Below are 12,026 nucleotides of genomic sequence, written 5' to 3' on the forward strand. Positions count from 1 at the left end.
GTCCAACTGAAATTAGAACTTCATCATAAGCAAGTACAGTGATACTATGACTAAATGTGATGCCACTGCATGGCATGCATTATCAACATATATTTTTGCATTAGGAAGTAGTTCAGCACCATATTCAAATCTAAGGGAAGGACCAAACATGTCCCCAAATCTCATCTTTGAGTGTCTGTCTCCTGGGACTACTTCTGGTATTAATTTTGCACCAGTAAGGGTTCAGTCAGGACAAATGACACCAGTAATAGTATAGTATAGTATAGTATAGTGTAGTATAGTATAGTTTAGTATAGTTACTAGTAGCAAAAACAAAACATTGTCACTTCCTCTGGGGTTTAGGGACAACAAACAAGAAAGAACTAAGAACTTAGCACATTTCTCTCACTCCAAGACTGAGAGTCAAATCTTTCTGGACTGAGGTGGTTGCAACAGGAATATGTAGCTTACTGGTTGTAAGAAATTTGCCAAAGATTGAAAGTCAGAAGTGGTCTATAAGAGTGGTCTGCCAAGTGGCTGGAAAGACTTGCCAGAGGTCACTGGCTTAAGCTGTACTGGAGGAGGTCATCAAGAGGATGTGATAGCTGGTTGACATGAAAGCTGGAACCAGGCAATTGAAGACTCCTCACTCTATCTTTTGTCTTTGGAATTTATGTCCTGCCCACCATTCCCACAGTGGGAGCTGTTCTGAGGTCATAGCCTTGAGAGATTAAGGTGTTGTTGAGACCATCTGGAAGGTATACATGACTAAACCCAATTAAAGCCTTTATATAAACTTTTAAGATTCTTGTAGATAGGTGCAAAGATCTATTCGTCTTGCAGTTGCTCAACATAAGACTCCTATGTAGGTTCCCTTATGTTATAAACCTACTGCCTACCAGTCTCGAGTGGGTTCCTTTTTCTTCCATCTCTCCATGCCCTCCAAGTACAGGGACCAGTTTATGAACCAACAAGCTGGTACATAGGAATAGCCAGGTGGGTGGTTGGAGAGTGTAGACCATAGTTCCGTGAAGGATATTATAAGCAATACTGGGGACACACACACACACACACACACACACACACACACACACCAATCTGCTGGTGACAAAACAAAAACTGCACACTAGAATCTAGAAGTGAAATCCTTGCTTCTACTACAGCTTTGCAATGTCCCTCCATTACCCTCTATTAACAAAACCTAACAATAAGCTGGCTGACCAAGGAGAGATGTTTACAGAATCCAGATCCAGTATCATAAAGCAAGGAAAAGAATTGATTTGGAGCTGAGTTGACTGAATTGTAACTAGTGCAGAGAAGATGACAAGTGCAGTTTTGGGCATTGAGATTAAGGTGCCTGTAAAACACTGAGGTACACAACTAGTTATGGTGTTTTAGATATAGTGTTTAGATATGGTGTTTCAGAAATATTTTGGTGTTTTAACATAGGCATAAATGTTATCCACATGAGTGAGGTCTTTGAGGACAGCACGTAGAGTGAAGGCTAGTGGGCTAAAACAAGAGCCAGAGGAAACACAGTTATTTGAGAGTTGATCAGAGAAGATGAGAAGCCCACACATGAGATCTAGAAGAAGTCAGATTAAGACAATCAAGGGTGATAGGTTCACAGGAGCCTAAAAAGTAAATGTTCATACAGGGCGTCTCAGCTCACTCAGCTGAGCATCCCACTCTTGACTTTGGCTCAGGTCATGATCCCAGGGTTGTGGGATAGAACCCGATGTAGGACTCCATGCTGAGTGTGGAGTCTGCTTGAAACTGTCTTTTTGTCTCCCTCTCTCTCTCTTTCCCTCTACCCTTTCCCTCTCTCTCTCTCTCTCTCTCTCTCTCTCTCTCTCAAAAAAAGTAAATATTGGTAAAGGATAGATAGATCACCAGAGTCAAATCAACTAGCAAGAAAAGACATGAGTAAAGGCAATATATATTCCTGATTTAAAGCAGACTGAAATAAGATGAATCCAAGTTTTTTTTTTTTTATTTGGAGAGATAGATGATTATTTTGAGAAGTTTGAAAAGAGAAAACACACATGAAGCAGCAAGCTGGGGACAACTGAATGATCAAATGATATAATCTAACTTTTGCATAAGAAGAGCTTGAACATTTTTTAGCCTGCAGATGTCCTTTGCTTGGCTAACATTATGTTCTTAAAAAAAATGTGACTTTGAAAATGTGATTTGAATGAAGGGAGGACATAAATTCCCTATTATCTTTTATCCATCTTGTAACATTTATTTACATTACCTGCCTTTCTCCTGCAGGCATTTTAGAATACTGACATTTGTAATGCATGTTTCTTCAATTTGAATTAATGGAGATTGTTATACTTCTAGAAAAGCAATTTATGGTATAATGGATATGATAAACATGAGAACTAAAAAGGAACTTTGAAACAGTTGACTTCCATGCCTTCATTTAATAGTTGTGTCTTAAAACCAGTGTTGTTTTAAGAACAAGAAAGATAGGGGCACCTGGGTGGCTCAGTGGGTTAAGCAGCCGACTTTGGCTCAGGTCATGATCTCGTGGTCCGTGAGTTCGAGCCCCGCGTCAGGCTCTGTGCTGACAGCTCAGAGCCTGGAGCCTGTTTCAGATTTTGTGTCTCCCTCTCTCTGACCCTCCCCCATTCATGCTCTGTCTCTCTCTGTCTCAAAAATAAATAAACGTTAAAAAAAATTTTTAAAAAGAACAGCAAAGATAAATGACTTTTTCAAGATCATTTGGCCAATAAATGGCAGATATATGGTTAAAGCTGGGGCTTTTATCCACTACACTCAGGAATACCGCCATAGTCTACATGGCCACTTCCATTCCCATCCTGACACTGTCCTTAGTATCTGGTTTCAAAACAAAAACAAAAACAGAAACAAAAACACAAAACAAAACAGTAGGCCAAAGAGATAGCTTATAAAAAATAAAGCTCTGCCTTCAGGAATTGGCTAGAATGTAATTTCACTGTTTTTCTTTTCAACCAAGAGATTTTTCGTATGTTTTACCTAACAAGTTAAAGCTCCAACTTAGAGTTTGCTAGCCCTGGGTTTTAAAGTCAATGGTATTGCTTTGGAAATCTAAGGTATGATTTCCACCATACCTTAGAAAATTTCTTGGCATATGTCTTCTTTGAGCCACTGAAATCATGCAGTTAGAAGAAACAGCATCCTTTAATCAGTGAAATTGCCCTTCCTCTTTCACTGAGATAAGAATGAATGAGAAAATGTTGGCACATTGCATTGAGATCTTTAAATGCTAGTAGAAAGCAAAATATCAGAAATCTCAATTTTCCTCTTCCATCTCCAGGGAGTGCATATTTTTTTCAGTGTTTCAGTATGTAGAAAACCAAGGAAATGAATAGCAACTACAGAAAACTGTGGAGAAGGCTTAAGTTGCTTTTGTAATAATTTTCACGAAGACAGGAAGGAAGTGAAAATACCTGTTACCAATGGTGAATGACTGCTCTTTCTGCCAAGTCTCACTGAGATCCAGCTTGCCCCTTTACATACCTCATTTTTTATATGTAATGCAGGGACAGTAGAGCGTGGTAGTTAAGAATAGATTTTTGTAGAAAGACAAATTCGAGTGTAATAGCAGGAGGTAAAATACATTTTGCTCTTGCTATCAGTGAAAACTTGAGAGAGTGATAATTTCCCTAAGGCTTGGTTTCCATCATTATCAAACAGAAATAAAATTATTCCTAATTTATGAGACCAGTGTAAGAAATCAATGAAAAATTCCTATTAGGTGCTTAGCGAAGTGCCTGGTACTTCATAAGCATTTAACAAAAGTTGATTATTATTGACTACTGTTATTACTGTGAGTAATAATAATGCTAGTAATAGTGAAAATAATAATGTAGTCCTTACTATGTCACTATTCTGTATAAAACCCTTCAGTGACTTCATTCTGCTCATGAAAGAAACTTAAAATTTAATAGTGTGTATTCGGGGTCATGGAATTAGCCACAGGCAGAGCACAACATATACATACAGAGACACGCACACACAAACACACTTTATACTACATCTACATTGGCTTGCTCATCCTTCCAAGCAAGCCAAGTCATTTTGTACCGCTGTGGTAGTTGTTTCTGCTATTTTTTCCACTTACTAAGAAAGCCCTATCTCTGTTGTTATTTAAATAAAACCCTAGCTTCCCATCAAAGCGCCTTTTATAGAAAGCATTTCTAGTCTCCGAAACAGCAGCTTTCTCCTTCATTCTTACATGGGTCCACTGTTTGGAGGTTCGCTTTATCCATTAAATTTCAAGCCTTCAGGACCATGGCCTGTGCCATCTTCATCTGCACATCACACAAGCATTAGGGTGACACTTAGAATCTGTGAACAGAGCAAGTGGATTTTCTCTCTGGATCAAGAGGACAGTCCACCTCTGCCTCACTGGCTGTTGGCTGCCCCTTTGATTGTTTTCTTAGTTGACAGTGTGGCTGGTTATCTCTCCCACCTGATTGTAGTTTGGCAGGGGATGTGGTACTGTGTGATTTATGACCATGCTCTGAGGACAAGGAATGTTTGTCCTTGAGAAGGAGAGGAGAGAGGCAGCATCATATGAAAGCATTCAAGGCTTACAAAACAGACTTCATGTTTTAACCCGGACGTTTATTAGCCACGTGACACTGAGTGTGGTCCTCAGCCTTCCCGAGCCTCTGCACCTCCACCTGGGAAAAAGCAATAGTTATTTTTACATCATAGAATCCAGTAAAAGATTAAATGAGATAAAATGTGAAGCAATTTCTGCAAATCTTGTCACTCAACACATTGTATTCAATGCAAAGTACTTTTCCCCTCTTTCCTCCTGAGAGGTGTCAGGATGTCATTTATCACCAAAAGAATAGTTTCTTATCCATCTTATAGATAAGATATTCAAAACATGGAGCGTTTTTAAGAATATGGGTCACTTGATAATTGAAAAGGACCAAATGTACAGATGACAAACTAGAATTGATAGTGAACACAGTGTTCATAGGCATAAAAATAGCACTGAACAAGTGCTCATTAATCTCTTAATAATGTCAGTCACAGAATCAGAGGTGAGTAAGATTAAGGTGTCAACCTTGTGATATGGTTCTTTTAACTTCTAAGTTCTTGGATTTCAAGTGACACAAAATCAATTGAAGTCTGACAGCTGTTTGGTAAGCTATGTAAAATGAATTTGGTGAGTCAGCTGAGCTCCTAACGGCTAATGTCTTCAAAGTAGCGGATATGTCTGATAGGTCTGATTTGTCACCAGTCATTGCAGGCTGTTCTAGCAATTTGGCTAAAAAAGGATACGGGAGATTCTATTACCGAGTAACACTGGTCTGAGAAGATTTTTCTTCTCTCGACAAAAAGATCAGAGCATTGAATTATAAACTGCATTAAATATTAATAAAGTACACAGTTCTATTACAAACAAGTATAACAGTATATCCTGATCCTTGTTAGGTTATATCCTTTCTGTTAGTCTACATTAGGCTTCTGCAATACAATTCTGTTGCATCTCTTCCCAGAAACATACCTTCTCAGTTTTCATAGTTTTCTTTTTGAGTCCTGCTGCTGATCAAATCATAGCTGGACAATTTCTCAGCCTTTCTAATCCATTCTAATTAAAGCAACAATTATCATTTCCCTAAATTATCTTAATCAGATTACTCCCTGCACAGGAAACCATTGTAGCTCTTAATTAGCTCTTGAATCAAATTCTCCAGCATCTGCCCCAAGGCCTTCAACTCCTGTTGCTCATTTTACTGGTGTTATTCCATGGTGCACATATTCAGATAGAATAAACCATCTTTTCATCTAAACACACCTAGTCACTTCTGTCTCTGAGTTTACAGGCTTCTTTTTGTCCCTTTTGAAAATGTACTCTTTTGCATTACACTAAGCTGTGTGGCCCTCGTCCTTCAGGATTTTTCCTTCAAATTCCCTTCTCTGCTGAACTTTAACTTCTCTGATTAGCTAGATTCTGGTAGGTCCCTTCACCTTGACATTTCCTTAGCTTTTTGGAATTGAGTTTTTTAGGGCTGAGGATTTAGCTTAAAACATTAAGCATTCACTAAATTTTAGCTATAATATATAAATATATATTCATGTATAATTATATTAATTATATATAATAACATGTAGTATAAAGTGTAATATAATAAAGTATTTTATATTAAATATTATAATATGATAAATATATAATATTTATATAAGTATATACATCTATCCCAGGCTTTCTGTCTTTAAGCACTTTGGACACATATTTACAAAATGAACACAATTCTAAAAAGCAGGATCTTTTCTTACAGTCATTCTACTGATAATAAAAATGAATCATGGAGAGGTAAAATAACATGCCCTAAGTAATGGCTGATAAAGATTGAGACTGAGTGGATTCTGAAGCAGGCCATCTGGCTTCAGTTATGTACTGTTCATCACCAAACTCTAAGCTGCATTAGCTTACATTCATGTAAGGGTTTTCTCTGTTGGAGATTTAACGTCTTAGTTATATTTGTTCATTTGACTCCCATATTTGATTGGCAGAACCCAGAGGTCAGAAACTTTACAGATAAGTCACATATCTAGAAATACGCTTTCCACAGAGTGGAATCTCAAAACATTGCTGCCTAACCCACTAGCTAATATTTCAGGAGGGTTCGTTTTATCATGAGACTGCATGATAAAATTATTTGGCTTAGTCTGGGGGACTCAGAAAAGCATTACTTGAGAAGGCCACATTTAAGGCTCTGAGGATCATTGGAAGTTGGCCAGGTGCGTGTGGAGTAGTATTATGGACAAAAGAACAGCATATGGATGGGTCCTAAGAAGATTAGAAACTGGAAACTGAAAATCTGAAAATGGAAGCCAGAATGGCTATATTGCTGTGAGTGACAGAAATACAGAATGGGAGAGGTAGGAAGGGGCCAGAAGACAGTGTTTTGTGGACCGTGGTGACATCTGTGTTTTGCACCTTACAATCCTTTTTCTGTGTCCTTGTCTGTTCTCCACAGGATAGCTCTCTCAGCCCCTGGTGCTGTCTATGTCCTCCCTCTCTCCTCTCTCTACCAGCTCTTGTGAAATGACAAACTTTTCAGTAGTGACCGAGGGGGCTTAAAGTGTAATACCACCCATGGGCCTTCATATTACAATAAGAAGCAGAACCCATCTTTTGTCCCAGCCAAACAAATGAAGGTATAATCACTGTCTTTTACTCATTGACCATTTAAAATTTTTTTTTTCAACGTTTTTTATTTATTTTTGGGACAGAGAGAGACAGAGCATGAACGGGGGAGGGGCAGAGAGAGAGAGAGACACAGAATCGGAAACAGGCTCCAGGCTCCGAGCCATCAGCCCAGAGCCTGACGCGGGGCTCGAACTCACGGACCGCGAGATCGTGACCTGGCTGAAGTCGGACGCTTAACCGACTGCGCCACCCAGGCGCCCCTACTCATTGACCATTTAGATACGTGAGCAGTAGAGCAGTTATTTTGGAGGTGGTCAGACTGACATCATACTAGTAGGCAGCCACCTACCTGCCAGTCTAAGCTTGGTCATTAGAAGAAGAAGAGAATTCTGTCTCCCCAGTCCTAGTCCTTTTGGTGTTTCATCTGTTTCTCGTCATTGTGAGGGTGAAAATCCTGGGGGACGAGAAGGATGCGGGGGTGGCACGTAAAGGAGACAAAGAATTACTAATGGTGTGCGTACGTGTGCATGTGTGTTAAGGAAAAAACTGATTCTGTTCCAATAAATTTGCTATGTATTTCTGTAACTGGGTGGTCAGTCATTCTATCCCATAAATAAGTCAAAAACTTAAAAACTAATCCTGAATTTTTTCTATGGTGTTTCAGTTAAAGAAAACACATTATCTAGATCTTTCTTCACATATCATGAATCATGTGGTGCTTGAACCTGCCACTCCAAGCCTTGATTAATAATATGCCTAATTGCTTTCCTTTTCTTTCTCACAGCTGGCAGATGGAGTGTTGTAGATGTGACTGAACCACACTGACGGTATTTATGCTGCAAACAAATGGTGTTACAGTCTGTGGATTTCTCCTCTTTGATACAAATACCCTAAAGACAAGGCACAATTCTGAAAATCTATCTGTGTTTCCAATCTAGTCTCTGCTGCCTTCTTAATTTTTATACAAGCACATTTGGGATTTGAGCCCATCGAAAGGTGATCCTGAGGATTGTAGCTCATTTCTATACAGCTCGCATGATGAGGAACTTGCAAAATCGAAGCTTTGAGAGAGATATTTGAAAGACCTGCACTGCTTGCTTTGAGAAGAACATTCATTAATACTGTTGTTCTTCATGCTCTTTGGTCTTGCAAGGAATGTAGCTATGCATTTGGAGTAGACATTAATCCACCAGATTTAAAAATATCCATTTGGACGTTTTGCTGCTCCTAAACAATTTTATTTTTCACTTTTGCTAGTGTTTGCCTTCAGCTTGGGATATAAGTGCTTTGTCTTCATTAGTTCATGCCCATTTGCTATTCAGTTCAGTGGCCTCTGGGATTGGAGCATGTGGGAGAAGGAATCTCTCACAAGATACACAGTGTGAGGGAGAGGCAGATTCTATGATATCAGAGGGGAAGTCACACTCTTCACAGGTAACACCTGCTGGGGGAATTGTTTTCTGAGGGAGATTTCAGTTGCACAAGTCCTCCTAACCTGAACTGACATGGAGCAGATGGGTAGAGAAACAATGAACAATGAAAAGTAACTTTCAAGGATGGTGTCTGCTGATCACAGGTTTTTACTTGGGGATGAGTAATGTTTAATAGCATCAGGGAAATAGAAAAAAATAATTAAATAATGGATTTCGGGTTTTGAGGGTAATTCAGGGTATTTTTTATCATTTTAAAATGTAAGCCATTTATTAAAGTATTCATTGATAATGTATTAAATTATGCACTGGGTGGTTCAGTTGGTTAAGCATCTGACTTCGGCTCAGCTCATGATCTCACGGTGGGTTCGTGGTTCGATCCCTGCGTCAGGCTCTGTGCTGACAGTTGAGCCTGGAGCCTGTCTCAGATTTTCTGTCTCCCTCTCTCTCTGCCCCTCCCCCACTCGTGCTCTGTCTCTCTCTCTCTCTCAAAAATAAACATTAAAAAATTCTTAAAAAAATAAATTATGTGCTGAAATAATTAACAGCATAAATTGCCATATTTTTTTTAAGTTCATTTGTTTATTTTGAAACAGAGAGATAACCAGCAGGGGAGGCACAGAGAGAGAAAGGGGGACAGAGGATCCAAAGTGGGCTCTGTGCTGACAGCAGAGAGCCAGATGTGGGACTTGAGTTCACGAACTGTGAGATCATGACCTGAGCTGAAGTTGGATGCTGAACCCACTGAGCCTTCCAAGTGCCTCAAATAGCCAGCTTCTTGAACCTCCCTCTCTCCCTCCCTCCCTCTCTTCTGTTTCTCCCTTCTTCCTGTACTTGCTGGTCTCTGTTTTTATCAAAGTTATAACACATACTCTTTAAGGTGCAAACTTTTTTTCCTTATAAATTAATAGTTGTCTCATTTTCACGTAAAATGATTTCTATTTAGTTATCACCCAAATCCTGTCAGTTGTCTAAATCTCAATATATTTAGATGATATAAAAATTTGGCAGTTTCAAGTTTTTGAAGCTCTCTTTCTGAGCTTTCTAATCTGGTTTCTAATCTGACACTGGGCGTGTGGAGGGGTCTTCTGAGAACTCCCTTATCAGCATCCCAGGGCTTCTTTTCTCCTTTATTCTGCTAAAAGCCCTATTTTTTTGCATTCCATGTGTTCCTTCACTTTGTTGGAGCACAACCTCTATTAGCTGTGAAGAAAGGGGGTGATGGGAGTTAACTTTTTCAAGAGCTTGTCTGTTGGAAATATTTTTATTTCATTCTCAGTTATATAAAATTCAATATTAGACATAATTTTCCTTTTTGTCTTTTGTAGACTTCATTGTCTTCATTTATTCTCCATAAATATTGCATTTGGATATCTGATCTTTTGCATAGAAGTGATAATAATAACCCATCACACAGGATGTTGTGACGATTTAATGAACTACTCAGAGTTGAGCACTTAGTACCTGGCATATATTAAGTTGTTAATAAGTCCTAGCCTTTTAAATTCACTTTGGTGAAATTCTCTTGAATGATGCATGGGGACAGTTTTCTTCTCTTCCTTTTCTTTATTCTCTGTCTGGAACTCATATTATACCTGAACAGGACCTCTAATTTCTTGATTTTCTCTACTGTTTTTTGCCTTTGTCTGTTTATTGAACTTTCTAGGGTATTTTCTTACCATTTCCCTTTGTTTTTCAAATCGTCTCTTGAATTTTTCATTTTTAGTACCATATCTTCATTTTCTGGGGATCTTAATTGTGATTTTATATTGAATGTTTTGTTTCTTATGAACGTTCTACTTTTCTTCCAAATTTAAACTTATCTTTGTTTGTTCTGGATTCTCTAAGTTAGAGATTTTCCCAGGTACCCATTGAATGTTAGTTGTCTACTTTTAATTAAAGGCCCGTGTCCTCCAATTATTGGATACAAACCTTCGACTTTCTCATGGGCACCTTAACAATAGCCCCCTCTTTCCAAACCTGCTTCTCCTTCAATCTTCTGAGTTTATGTAAATGACACCATTACCCAACCAGCTGCTCAAGCTGAAACTTTAGAAATTATCCTGGGTTTCTTCTATTACCATGGACATATAAAGTAATGAGCTTACAAAAACATATACTATCCCTCTTCTCTTCTCCAGCATGCTCAAACCACAGTAGACATCTATTAGATCCTTAAAATTTTCAAGCTTGTTTCCCTTAAGAATATTTGTCCTTTTGCTGGAATGGTCTTCTGGATTTCAGGATAACTCAGTCCCTTTTATATTTAGTCCTCAGCTAATTACAGTATCTTCAGAGAAGCCTTCCTTGGCGTTGCAAGTAAATTAACAACGCACTGATTCTCTATCATATCCATTTATATTAATTGTGTGTAAAGTATCACTATCTGGTATTTTTTATGTTTACATCATTTGTTTCTATGTTTATTTTTGTTTATTATCTCTTATCAATTAACGTAAGCTTCATGAGTGCAGGCACCTTGTCTGTGCACAACTATATTCCTAGTGGCACACAGTGGTTAATATTTGTCAAATACAAAATAATATGTGATGCAAAATTGTGTATTGAAGGCCCTGGTTACAGTGGACTGAGTGAGAAAGCTGTTTTACTTTCCTCCAGTACTTTGCAAACCTATTCAATAAACTTCTTTTTCCCTTATTGATAAAAGTTCCATCAAGTTGAATAGCTTTTCCCTTTGCTTTCATGAAGTAAAACCTTAGGCTTATTTTATATATAAAAACTCTAGATATGCCTGGCTGGCTCAGTCGGTAGAGCATGCGACTCCTCATCTCAAGGTTGTGAGTTCAAGTCCCACATTGGGCATTGAGCTTACTTAAAAACAAAAACCCAAAACTCTAGACTGTCATCTAATGGAAAACTCTCTTCTGCCCTAGGGTTTGTTTCATTCTTAGAGTTCTGTAGTAGGAAAAGGCAAGGGAGAAAGACTTGGTAGACTGCTCATAATTTCCCCACATTGCTCTTTCCTCCTCATTCCTCACTCACTAGGATTTTTCTGTCTCTTCTAGAGAATGTTGACTGCATTAGCATATTATCTAAACTGGGACACTCTTGTGAGCAAGGGGCAATGTTATTAAAAGAGACCCAGAGGCACCTGGGTGGCTCCGTTGGTTAAGCATCTGACTTCAGCTCTGGTCATGACAGCTCAGCACTGATGGCTCAGAGCCTGGAGCCTGCTTCAGATTCTGTGTCTTCGTTTCTTTCTGCCCTTCCCCCACTCACCCTGTCTCTTTCTCCTTCAAAAATAAATAAACAGTAAAAGAAAAAGAGGCCTACACCACAAGCATGAAGTGGGCCTAGCCCTAGCACATGAGGACAGGGAATCTGGTTGTCTAATTCCAGGCCCAGGAATAGTGGGGATCCAGGAAAAGAAGGGTAAAGACAGAAAAATGTCAACTGGTGGGGTACAATTAGTACTTGGCACTAGA

At 38.8% G+C, this 12,026-nt stretch overlaps 1 non-coding gene across 1 annotated transcript; it reads left to right on the forward strand.

Annotated features, from left to right (window-relative positions):
• Positions 1–11,330: 11,330 nt before the first annotated feature.
• TRNAR-CCU (transfer RNA arginine (anticodon CCU)) lies at positions 11,331–11,403 on the forward strand. The gene has a single exon. It is a non-coding gene; the product is annotated as a tRNA-Arg (tRNA).
• Positions 11,404–12,026: the final 623 nt, after the last annotated feature.

Source organism: Panthera onca, chromosome D1, assembly GCF_046562875.1.
Source record: "Panthera onca isolate mPanOnc1 chromosome D1, mPanOnc1 haplotype 2, whole genome shotgun sequence".
Taxonomy (NCBI): Eukaryota; Metazoa; Chordata; class Mammalia; order Carnivora; family Felidae; genus Panthera; species Panthera onca.